Raw genomic sequence first — 13,175 nt, 5'->3', positions numbered from 1 at the left:
GACCCGGGGGGGGGGGGGGTACTCAGTACAAATGACCATACAGGGACGTGCCGCAAACATGGGTAGCATTTTCAGCCTTCAATGACCCCCTTTTCAAAGCCTATTTTGGTATATGAATGGGTCTTTTTTTCAAAATTTTCTCAATTTTTTCGGAAAACAGCCCAATTTTTCCTTAATCTAGCCAAAATTTTCCCAAAATTTTGGGAAAATTTATAAAATCTAAGACAATTTTGGTTAAATTCGGCCGAAAATTTTGACTTTTGGTATATCAATGGGTCCAAATTGCTTGAAAAATTGGTATATTTATGGGTCCACTTCCAAAATCTCAGCGGCACATCCCTACCAAAACCAAACTTGAATACCCCCCCCCCCCGGACTAGGACGTGACTTAAGTGCCCTCCACTATTTGTATACTGCAAACGAAAAATTATGTACGCTAGCTTTTGCAGCCACTGAGGCGTCGATCGTCTGATATCACCTTTCATGTGTACGCGACTTGCAACGCGTTCTCACGTAGGCCTACATAGCTGTCTATCAACTGCTGCATGCGCTGAAGCCCAGCGTTGATTGACAGCAAAATTTAACGCTGGTTTAGGGAGTTGATGTTCAGCCAATCAGAAAAGATGTATATGAGGTTGTCGCCAGACGGTTTGTTTAGTGACGAAGGAGCACAAATCGGCTGGGACCGAGCTATACAAGTCACACATCTGTCATGCATAAACTCGCAAATGCATTTAAATCAAAATGTTGAGAATACGTTTTTTTCATGGTTTCTACTGAAAAGTGTCATAATTAAAAATATGATGTCAGGATCACAAAATACTCTTAATGCATATATTGTAAGTCCATTAAAAATATGTTAGTTTTTCTTTCATGAAATAGCTTTTTTACTGACAGATATGTCCCTATTTAATTTAATTTTGAGCTGAACAACTGGGTAAAGCAGGGAAAATTGAAACTTGCTACCAGTGCCGATGTTGCCAATATGTGTCACTCCATTGGTTGTGCTACGGCAGAGTCCTTTGATGTGTGTAAGACCGTCCCGCATGTACGTGTATTATGTGACGTGTTATGTCAAAAGGAGACACTTTTGGGCAGGTTATCAATTTTAATATTTTGACATATCTTATATGAAGAGATATTTTGCTCCACAACACCGTTTTCCCCAATGAAATCGGACATTCCTAAGCGAAGATATTGAGTTCGTAAGTTATGGTATTATAAAATTGCAAATTGAGATATCGGCCTTTAAAAAATTACCTTGAAAAATGTCTCAAAAAAATAGAAGATGCCAGTTATATTCCGGTCTGAAACTATCAGACAATATTTCTAATATTAATAACATCACAAATTTGCAACAAACCCAAATTGTGAAAAAATCACCCTGGGCAGATTTTTGGCTATTTCTCCATTTACGATCCTGCCCAAAAGTGTCTCCTTTTGACATGACATGTCACATATGACATATATGTAACACCACGTACACAATACTACACATTATGTTTCCATCGTAATTTATATTAAACAATGGTTCCTGTGCTTGATATTTGCCACAACAGCACCTAAAATCTTGAATTTTGCAGGGTATACTATAAAATACAAATAATTGTGATATATATAGCTCGGCATCCTCCTCAGTAATTGTTACAATATCACTATGGCTTTAAAGCTACCAATTTAGAAATGTGTACCGTACAGTAATGTGTACCCCCTGGGTGGTGAATTATATGGGGGGTGCAAAGATTTGTTGGCATGCCAAAATGGGGGGGGGCATTTTGTGCCTATTCAAAAGGGAGGGGCCAGGGGAGGGGGAGTTCATAGTTGCATCATTCATTGGGGCATAGGGACATACTCCCCCCCCCCCATTGATATGGAAATGTAGGAAATCCCATAAGTTATCAGCAGGCCCGGTTCCCTCAAGCCAGTTTCTTTAAAAAAACATTATTTCAGAAATTATTGCTATGGTACACCATTCAGACGGATGTTTAATCTTTTCATACATGAGGACTAAAGAAGTCAGAGCCACATCTGATGATCATGAAAGCTTGACCATTTTCACATAGTGGCTGCACCAGTACTGTATTTTCACGCATTGAATGGCTGCACCGGTAATATGATATCCGACGGCACACCCAAATATAAAATTCAGTTGTTAATTAAATTAATTAAAAACATAACATAATACAAAAATAACATAACATAATAAAATAAAATAAAATAAAATAAAATTTAAAAGTAAATAAATAGGCCTAAATAAATAAAATAACTTAAACATTAAACATTATCATTTATAAAATGGCAAATTAAATATAACATAGCATATTAAACTAAATTATATATAACATAAACATAACATATTAAACTAATCATACCATTAATTAAAATTACAAACAATCAAACATGTTATGTAACATAATAATATTAATAATTAGTGATAATTTAATAATAACCATTTAGGCCTATAATTTTTTTCATAGTTCTTATTTGTCATATTTTGTGATATAAACATCAGTAATGCTTTAATAATGATGGAAAGGCCATCATTGCAAGCAAATAATATTCATATACTAATAGTAATACCATGGTAATACTATGCATTTATACAACTCTATGTCTGGGCTCTATGCACAGAATGACTAAATCACCACCAGTTTATACCATGCATGCCTACTGGGCTTTTAATACCACTCACACTTGTGCAAGGAACTGGCAATAAAAATAAATCACTTTGGCCCTGTACCAGTTAAATAAACCATGAATTGTATTGTAATAAACCATTTTGTATGTAAACTTCAGCTACTTCTGACCACCATTGCAGCAGGCAAGTATTTACCCAGTTGTATTGTAATTTGATACCTGTGGATGGAATTTGTTTTGTTGTGTGCTGAATGGATTGGATGGGAATTAAATACAAGGGTTTGATTACTCAGTTTGATGTCAAGACTTTTGACAAGTAAATGCAGGTAGGGAAATTATGTGCATAATTTTTACACATTACTTAACAATTTGTCAATTCTGCAGGTAGAACTAATATTTTTACAACCTTTGTTGTGCTACGTCCATATCACTGGGTTTAATACACTGCATGTGTTTATAGTATGCAACATAAAAATTAATATTTTATTGATTCTCAAAGTCAAGGTTTAGTGTTGTTCAGTTTGACTAGGTATTATGAGGGAATTGCCCTGACTTGTGACAGGTGACTGCATTGTCTGTCTGGGGCCAACTGGTGGTTGACCTTTGTGGATGACTATAAACTGGTGGAATGACTAGCTTTCCTTAATACTGGTAGCCAGAGTCTGGTAGCACAATAGTGGACTTGTGGAATTATTGGTGTACTACTCACTGTACATCCCATATCACTCGGTTTTATAGTACACTACATGTGTTTATAGTATACAACATATAAATTAATATTTTATTGATTCTCAAAGTCAAGGTTTAGTGTTGTTCAGTTTGACTAGGTATTATGAGGGAATTGCCCTGACTTGTGGCAGGTGACTGCATTGTCTGTCTGGGGCCAACTGGTGGTTGACCTTTGTGAATGACTAAGGGACGCACCATTAGATATTATCGGGGGGGCTAGGGAGTAAAAAAAAAAAAAAAAGTTTTGCCTCACTGATGAGTAAAAAAAAAATTTGCCTCACTGATGAGTAAAAAAAAAAATTGCCTCATTGATGAGAAAAAAAAAAAAATTTTCCCCTACCCAGCTCTGTATAAAGGTATACATTAAAATTGAAATGGCGGCGAAAAAAAAAATTTGGCTCCAAAGGCAGCGAAAAAAAAAATTTCGCCGCCATCGGCGGCCAAAAAAAAAAAATTTTGCCTAACCCAAACTCCCTAGCCCCCCCGATAATATCTAATGGTGCGTCCCTAACTGGTGGAATGACTAGCTTTCCTTAATACTACTACTGGTAGCACAATAACAGGTGGAATTGTGGAATTATTGGTGTACTACTCACTGTATATGTACTGACCATATGACTGAATTTTGTACATGGGTGGCTATATGCTGTGGCCCAACAGATCCTAGGAATGTTTATGTGTCCATCATCAGCAACAACGTTTCCCAACAATTTTGCATATTTAATATGGTATTGACTGTCTCTGCTATACATGTAGTACTATTTTTATTTATGCTCAAAACCTAATTCACACTTGAACTTTATGTGTGGGACTATACCTACAATACAGATTCTACTGTGTATCCAAGATTAAAAGCACCGGTATGTAGTCAGTATTGATGTATTTTGGGCTGGGATTTTGGGGATTTTGGGTTATCATCTATGTATCTTTATGTGAGCATCAATGAGATCGACCCATGGGGGGTGTGATTTTTGACCTAATAGACACTGGTTTGATGTTTTTTTCTCAATTCAGGATCCATATTTAGGGATTTTGTGCAAAAAAACGATCCATTAGAGAGGCACACCCCATATACTTCATACGTGAGGACCCATGTGACTGTGTAAAACAAAATATTTCTTGATTCTTGTCACCGATCATTAGTGGAAAACAGAACAACAAAGTACTTGTACACATTTTCCTGTCAACATGGTCATATCACAACAATTGTTATTAGGGGCTGTGCAATAATTATGAGCAGGGGGGGTAAAATTTCCAAACGGCTCTCCAAAAATCGATTGCCCCCCCTCGGCCCGCCAAAAATTCTTTGCCCCCCCTTGCGCATGCCAAATTTTGGGATCCCAATTTACAAACATTAAATGGTGTATATACGTACCTGTTGCGAGCGCAGCGAGCAAGAAAATTTGCATATTTTTAAAGCGTTTCCATACTGTTTTTCTAAGCCTTTTTAATTTTAGAGCGTTTTATTTAAAAGGCGCCCCATGAATGTGTGCCAAAAATAAACCTCCCCCCCTCTCGGCTTGCCAAAAATTGCTTCCCCCTTTTGGCTCGTAAAATTTCTTGCCCCCCAATTTTACCCTCCCCAGGGCTCATAATTATTGCACAGCCCCTACTACACTGGGGATATGCCACCACACCAGTTTTGTGATAAAATCTTGAAAAGAAAGACTTCCTTAAAAAGAACTTCTGTGTAAATTAAAATTCTTAAAATAAGCCTGACATTCTTAGCAATTTGAATTTATTGAAACAAAATGCCAAATATAAATGTCAGCAACATGATGATTGAAAAAACTCACAAAAATTGAAAACAATTGGAAAACAATCATTTTGATACTGCCTATATATTATACACACAAACAGGTTAAGTAACAAAACAATAAAATTGATTTTTTTGTCACTTATGTCATATCCCCTGGCCCCTATGTCATGCAACAGGTTTGACGTTTTTTTTATATCCGCAAAATTCAATAAAACCCATACACATATTACACAGGTGAATAGATAATACTACTGGTACGGCCTTGACAATTGTCAAGCAGGATCATAATCATGATAATAAAGGCTCCAATGGATATGAATCGAATTGTGTGTTAAATATTTTGGTAAACTGGTGAACCAAATCCGTTATGGCACATATTAATGTATCGGTATATTGCCTGTAGTTACTATTAATGTTATCAGGTTAAACCAGTTTGTTTGTAACTTCAATGGCCTGTGGAATTATGGAATAATTAACATGCAACACAGTTGATTTGGAATAGGAATTGATGTTTTGTAATGATAGGACTGACATTGCTATTGCTTAAAGTGTTCTCTGGTGCTTTGGAATCTATCATGAACAGAAGACTTGATAGGCCGAGGCCGCAAAGAAGCATGCTTCCAAAACGCAGTAAGAGCTGGACGGTGAGTTGGTTTGAGAGGTTACATGCAAAGTGTAATTGAATGGTTTGTTAAAATGTTTTGAACACTTCAACAAGTTGCAGTGATACGTTGCAGAGACTAATTAGTAGACTACAAACATACAATACAAAACATTGCACCCCTGGTTGAATATTGACTAATAGTCTGGACTAATAAGTAATAGTTACAGTTACAATAGGGTTTTATATATTACACCATAAATGCCTGTGTTATTTGTATGTTTTCTATAGCTTTAATGCATTGTGCTTTAAAATACAAGTCATACAAAATATTAATACAAATAATGTTATTTATGATACAGGGGTGAGGGGGTGGTAGTCAAATGTATGTTTATTCAGCAATTAAAAGTAATTCATGAAAAATAAAGAACTTGATTAAATTGGTTGCATTATTATCTGTCTGGCATAGTTCTCTAGGGAAATTAATATACATTTTAAAACTTTTTTTCTCAAAATTTTTAGCATATACGACGTATACATGATAAATAATATATGATTTTTTGTTGTTCACAGAATGACAACAGCACATAAGAAATGATGAGAATAAAACTGCGCCCAGTCGCGCCTGTACCCGGTTTGGGCATTATTGTGAGCTTATTGTGGTTTACCCTGTGCACCCTGTGTGGTGTATATAGATTTATAGAGTTAGAGTCAGGGTTATGCCTGGGGAATAGGGTTAGGGTTATAGAGGGTTATGTATACTTAAGGTTTAGGTAGTACTGCATTGGTTGTTTCAGAATTATTCCCCAGTTCATTGTACTCCATTGGGCCCTAGCTGGGGGAGGAGGCTTTCAGAAAATTAGTGGTTCACAGACAGGGTCTAATTCTGCATAAAGCAGACAGCGTTATTTCTATAGATCTGCTGCGCATTCAAATTGCATTGTATTGCATCGTAATTTCATTTGTGTCGGCCATGCTAATTATGTTTACACAACATAAACTCACGTGTTTTCAAGCAAATTCGCCAATAATAGGTGATCAAAAGCGATCGGAATGTTACAAAAGTACAGATCGCATTCAGCTTACTTCATACGAGATGATCTTTGGAAAAATACGGCATAATTTGTTTTGGTGTTTGCGGAATGCCATGCAGTAAAATATTAATACGTTGCGGCAATTCATGATTGACAACTAACAATCGGCGTGTCCTTCGTATCCTCCACTGTCAATTTCTTATCCACTCACTAATCCTCACAAAAGCTTTGTGTTGATTATGTAATGTGTGGAGGCAAATTGCAATAAGTACAATGAAATAATGAGTAGAGGCGGGCTCGAGGCGGGTTTCTTCTTCATCTTACGTAACAGTATTGTTCTCCAAAAAAACCGGAAGCTTGTCGTTTGGAGCTCTAGCTGAAATACAGCAAGATAATGTAAGATAGTAAATGTAAACCTGTATTTTAGCTAGAGTATCTCGAGCTAGTTCACATGGGAACTTAAAACATTTTTACCGCCATGCATATGAGCATTTTGGCAGACTTTGGTCTAGAATTTGTACTGTTGGCTCTAGGGTGGGGGAGGGTAGGGGAATAATGAGGCAACCTGTGGGGGTGTCCAGTGACTGAAATGTGCCCAAAATAGTATGATTTTGCATGATTTTTAGAATACTGGGGGAAGCCCTCAAATGCATACCTGATAAAATCAATATAACAAAATGAGTATCAATGTATCCAGGGACAGGTACAGCCTAGCATAATAGTAAATTTACATTGCAAGAAATCAATATATTGATGGGGATACTCGTAATAAATGTCCATTTATGTTGGCTGTGCTAACACTAACACAGTAATACTAATAGTATCAATTATATAGCCTTATGTATAAACCAGCATTGCCTAATAATGTATGAGCCCAACAGCTGGAAGGCTTTTGACAAACCTTTGCTAAATACATTTGAGATCATTTGCAACTTTGAAGTTATGTTACGTTCATGGAAAATAAAGCATCATAATAATATTGTTCTACATGTAGTACCATAGAACTCCATCTACATGTATTTTTTTCCTGGAAAGACCTACACATTTTATGTCTTTTGGGGAAAAAATGTATATACAAAAGGTCACAATTTTCAAATGATGGATGGCTTTTCCTCCCAGTTACATACACTTTAAGTACATATCACTAAATTTATAAAGTTTACTCCGAGAACTGTTAAATAATGTCAAAAATAGCAATTTTAATAATTTGTCATAAACATTATCACAAATTTAAAAAAAATCAAAACAATTTGATATCAGAAGGATTTTCCTCGTATTCAGAATTCATGCAATTTGGTGTGTCTGATGTGTTCTCATTTCCCACCAAAAATACTGTGCAAGCGTTTCTATCTGATCCCTTCAGTGCTTTTGCCATGTCCTTTACATTCAGCGTATTTTTGTTATGCGCAAGTCATAAACATTGGCAACCCTGTGAATTCATTGATTAGTAATTAAGCGAAGTGATAGAAATTTAGAGATGCATTTAATTATCTTTATTATTGGATTGATATTAATGGAATCACGGATGGACAAGTCGGCCTTTTAGATTTGTCGGACGGACTATAGCTGCAAGGTTTGTGCATTGTGCATGTCAAATATCAACTGGTATTTTTGTCTATACTCAGAAATATAAGTTAAAATCTCGGTTAAAATAGATTGGGAGTAAATATGTTCAAATGGTGGATTTCTTTGATTGTTATGCAATTTTTTAATCACACTAACATTTTGATTTTGATGAGGAGCTATACTGATTCCTTACCAAGCAGTGTTAGTTTTTTTTAGACATAAGCATTGTTTAAGACCCACTCTACATTGGTAGTTTTTGTTATTATGTTATTTCCCGATTATATCACAATCATTATAAATGAATGATAAGAGCATTCACACGGTCAGCACCTTGTCATCGTACCATAATCATTTCAGGTTATACACACGCTATAACAATTTAAGAGTCCATTGAGTAAATATGATGTAACTAGGTAATTTTCAGCAGCAATTCTTTGTGTGATTCCTTGTGGAACGTTGAAGTGTACATGTATACCCGATTATCGAAAGAAGAAGAAGAAGGATTCATGTTTAACAATAGGAGGTCACAGATTACAACGCCATGGTTACCATCTAATTCATTTAGCTTGATGGCATTATACATGTAGATCTCACACCACCAAATCAGAGTCCCATAGAGATATGTGCTAAATTTGCCTTAAGAAAACATAATTTTTTCTTCACAGGAGCAACTCAGTTTTAGCGACAGCTATGATGGTTGAAATCAGCCCTTGCCTGATCCCTCTGGCTGGGAAAAAATATAGGTTGACCGTCATTATTTTTTACGACTGCTGGCCCTCAAAGTCTCGATGTCTGGGAATTTCCTATTTTTCAGGCAAAACCATGCCGGTGTTTCTGTAAAGAAAAGGCTGCTTAAAATCATTAAAAGTAATTCGATCTCTCCCATCTGTGGTACACTTGCAGGAATTAATATTACTAATCATGACCAATCCAAATTTGGCTAAAATTATGCAAATTTCTGCTCATTTTAATGCTTAAATTCAGAATCAATGGGTTTTTCTGAGAAGTGAAATTCAAGGGCGCACAACCATATATACTATTTGGTGGTGTGAAATCTGTAGGACTATTTCTGCAGAATTTGTGTTATGGGCATACTGTTTACTACTAGGTTATATCATACATGTATGTATGTAGGCCTATAATATAAAGTACTGTAGTGCTGATGTAAAGACTCACTAGCACTATCTGTACTGGTGCCATAAACCCCCGTATAAACCAATTGCACTCTGAGGAAACCATGCGAAAATTGACAAGATTGAAGAAATTTACCATAAAAAAACACCTTGAAACTGGCAAAAGTAGCCCAGTTTTAGACAAGATGTAGTGTGTCATTTTCTGAGGCACTGACACACTTGGCAAGGTGTGCATTTGAAGTTAACCCAGTTGTGTAGTTAAAGCTGTTAATTTCATGTACAAGTTTCACTGTACTGATAATTTCACGTTCAGAAAATTTTTGTGAAAGGTTTTTGAAAATGTCAATTTATGTTGGACAGAGAGGTGGAATAGCTAAATCTCAGGTTAGTTCTCAGATTGAAGGAATTTCCACCTGTTGCGATTTGGTCGTTCGCAGCACCCTGCGAATGGTAGTGAGCTTTGGCAAATGGCATTGATCATTTCAAACTGCGTGTTTCTACTGAGGGTAAAATTCGGGCCATGCCGTTGTCCGTGCCGTGCCGTGCGAACTTGAGCCCAGTAAAGCGACTTGGGGTAATCGGTTGCCGTGTCATGCGGGTCATGTGCTCGCCTTTCGTGATCCACCTCTTGAGGTGGATCATGCGAATCAAAGCGTGTAATCTGCGCAGTAGAAGCGAGCCGTGTCATCGGTTGCGGGTCGAGGTCATGCGTGTTGCAAAAATAACGCGATTTATATTCTACTTGTATAGTCTAGCTTAGGCCTATGATGTAGTAGGTTCCTTCTTTCCGATATTATATACACTGGACACATGTGTGACTCGCATGAACTTGATGAAGTAAAATGGATATGACTTTATTTAGTCTAGGCCTACTTCTTTGTAGGCCCCCTAGTTAATGAGTTGGTGATTAATGAGTTGGTTATATATGAGCTGTAAATTAATTATCATAATAGCCAATTACTAGATCCACTGGTAAATTAATGCTATTTGGATTTTACAAAAATACTAAATTGTGATTGTAGGTCATATGCCATGAGCTGCCATCCGTAGACATTTAAATTTAGGATATAATTAACCGTCAAATCTGTTTTCCGTACTTCCGGTTTTATACAGGAACAAAATGCCGTGCATAAATGCGAGACACGGCTTTCTGGTCTCAGTAGAAACAAGCTGGGTAGCGGTGGCCGGATTATGATCGGTGTTGTGGGCGCGGAAAATAGGGGGTCAGAAAGCCGTACGCTCAGTATAAACACGCTGATAGTAAGCATGTAGAAAGATTCAAATATCATATACTTTTGTAGGTTCTGTGGTTCTTGAGTTACGTTGTAAAGAGGGCTGAAACCACATCACCTTTGTAAAATGTACATAACTCATTGACAACAATAAATCAAACAAGTTTTCAAAGTATATGATTTGTAGGCTGAACTTCTGCAAAACATCAATGTGTTATTTTTCAATAATATAATTGATTTAGACAATGAAAATCGATCTTTTTGGCTGCCTCAACCAACAATACTTAGTCAACCCTTAAAGTAAAATGTAACTTCATATAAAAATTTTATGTGCATTTTTATTTTCACACCTGCACATTCACTTGCAAATTTGCAAAAATAAAAACCCTCATGAAATTGAAAATAACATGTATGTTATGAAGTATGTAATAAGGAGATGTGGTCTACTGAATATTAGTCCTTGAATTTTAAACTTGTCACAGGTTTGTAAATACTCTTATCAATAATCTTTAGAATAGTATAATGACGACAATGATAATATCATTGTCGTCATTATCATTCTAAAGATCTTGTAAAATCAATCTGATATTTGAAAAAACTTTAGGAAGATCAATGACAAATGGTTTAATATTCTGATATTATTATTGTTGTATTGATTGTTTCAATTCATGGATGTCAATATCAGATGCATAGAAAGATAATAAGGCCTAAAAAATTGTTTGATTGGTGTAACCCAACCTACCCCAAGAGTAGACCTACCCTGACTTGAAAAATTAAAAAAAAAAAAAAAGAAGAAATAAATAATAATAAAAAAAAGAAGAAAATAAGTTCCAAGACCTTTTTCAAATGCAATTTACACAATTTACAGCTTTTTTATGTTACGCCAACCAAACAATTTTTTTAGGCCTATTGGATAACCGCTGATAGATATCTATCCTGCAAAACAATGGAAACTTTAATTTGTTTCTTCAAAAATGAGAAACAAATGCTATAGCAATGAGTGGCAGAAGTAACTGTAATGACCTTTAGAAGTAGGAAAAGGTGTTGTTTTCCTGCAAAATAATGGTAAACTTAAATTGGTTTTTCCAAGAAAATTAGAAAAATGATAAGTCCTTTAAGTCTTTGACACCAAAACCTTCAGATGGACTGCAAATTACTGATTATATAATTTAAGCAGTGCAGGTAGGTTGAAAAAAATAACAGGCTGTCATATGTATGTGGTGCACCTTGCAAAAAGGGAACACTTTTGTAGCCACACTTTACACTGTACAGCACCTTCAATCTTTCATCTATTTCCTGAACCTATTGTCAGTGTTTTTTGCACATCACTTGCTCCATGGATGTGATAATATTACTCGGCCACTGAGGGATAACATCTCACCACAAAGAAGAAGAAGAACTTATGATAGGGCTTGCCAAACTTGTTTTTCGGTGAATCAATTTTCATACGAAACTCACAGCATATACTCATGCTGCTACTTTCCAGCACTTACCGGGCAAAATTTCAAAATGGGGCACGATTTCGTCCAGCTGACCGGCTGCGAGAGTGACTCTACCATAACAAACGCATGCAAAGCATTTTTCAAATTTAATGCTAAAATGGGATTACATGACAAACACAATGTTACCCGGCACGTTAATGCACATAGATGGATTTCAAAAACAAATTCCGGCAAGTCCCAAGACCCCTTTTGGAAAAGGCTGTGACCCCCAAAGGGTTGCGACCCACAGTGAGGGAACCGTTGACTTGCACTACATTCTGAGCAGCCATTGCTTTAAAATTTAGTTTAATACTATTTGTTAATGTTACTCCTTCTGTTTTTTTACTTTCTTGCTACAGGAATCACGGAGTAGTGGAGGGGGCTCCATATTTTACCCCATACCCTCCAGTGGGGCCGAGAGTCCGCGACTACATAGAAGGCATCTATACTCAGATATGATTAAGCCAACATCACTTAAAATTGGACCTAGGATAGAGGTCACAGACTCAACGGATTCGTTGGACAGAGAGGTGGAATCACTAAATCTCAGGTGAGTTCATGGTTTGTCAGTTATTCTCTCTCTTCTCCCATTTTAAAATCCACACTACCCCTGTGGAAGATTTTGGAAATAACTTCCACAGGGGAGTATGAATTTCAAATGGAATGAATGTGTTAAGCAGCTCCATTTAAATTTCATGCACCCTTTGTGAAAGATTCAACCTGAATCTTCCACTGAGGGAGAGTGAGTTAATGGAGCTGCTAATGTGTTCATTCCATTTGCAATTCATACACCCCCTGTAGAAGATATTTCCAAAATCATCCACATGGATAGTGTGGATTTTAAATGGAATAGTCCATATTGTTTGTTTATATCCAAAATATGCATTAACATTGAATAAGCCCAATCGCCATTCTAACTTCCGGTTTTTGAGAGCAGTTTTAGGACACTTTGACCTCTGACATATCGAGAAAATTGACGTAATTATTATTAATTTTCTTATTA

General features: G+C 36.3%; 1 protein-coding gene across 3 annotated transcripts in view; it reads left to right on the top strand.

Moving 5' to 3' along the window:
- Nucleotides 1–13,175, top strand: part of LOC140162964 (3',5'-cyclic-AMP phosphodiesterase 4C-like) — a 573,837-nt gene that overhangs the window by 144,444 nt on the left and 416,218 nt on the right. For 2 of the 3 annotated variants that reach the window (XM_072186398.1, XM_072186475.1), the window contains exon 2: nt 12,532–12,722. The gene's annotated coding sequence lies outside the window, so the exon portion shown is untranslated. Of the gene's footprint in view, nt 1–5,637; nt 5,770–12,531; nt 12,723–13,175 lie in introns of those variants that run through there. The other variant, XM_072186546.1, reaches the window with a different exon arrangement.

The sequence above is a fragment of the Amphiura filiformis genome, chromosome 1 (genome assembly GCF_039555335.1).
Source record: "Amphiura filiformis chromosome 1, Afil_fr2py, whole genome shotgun sequence".
Lineage (NCBI taxonomy): Eukaryota > Metazoa > Echinodermata > Ophiuroidea > Amphilepidida > Amphiuridae > Amphiura > Amphiura filiformis.
This window is presented reverse-complemented; position numbering and strand designations above follow the sequence as displayed.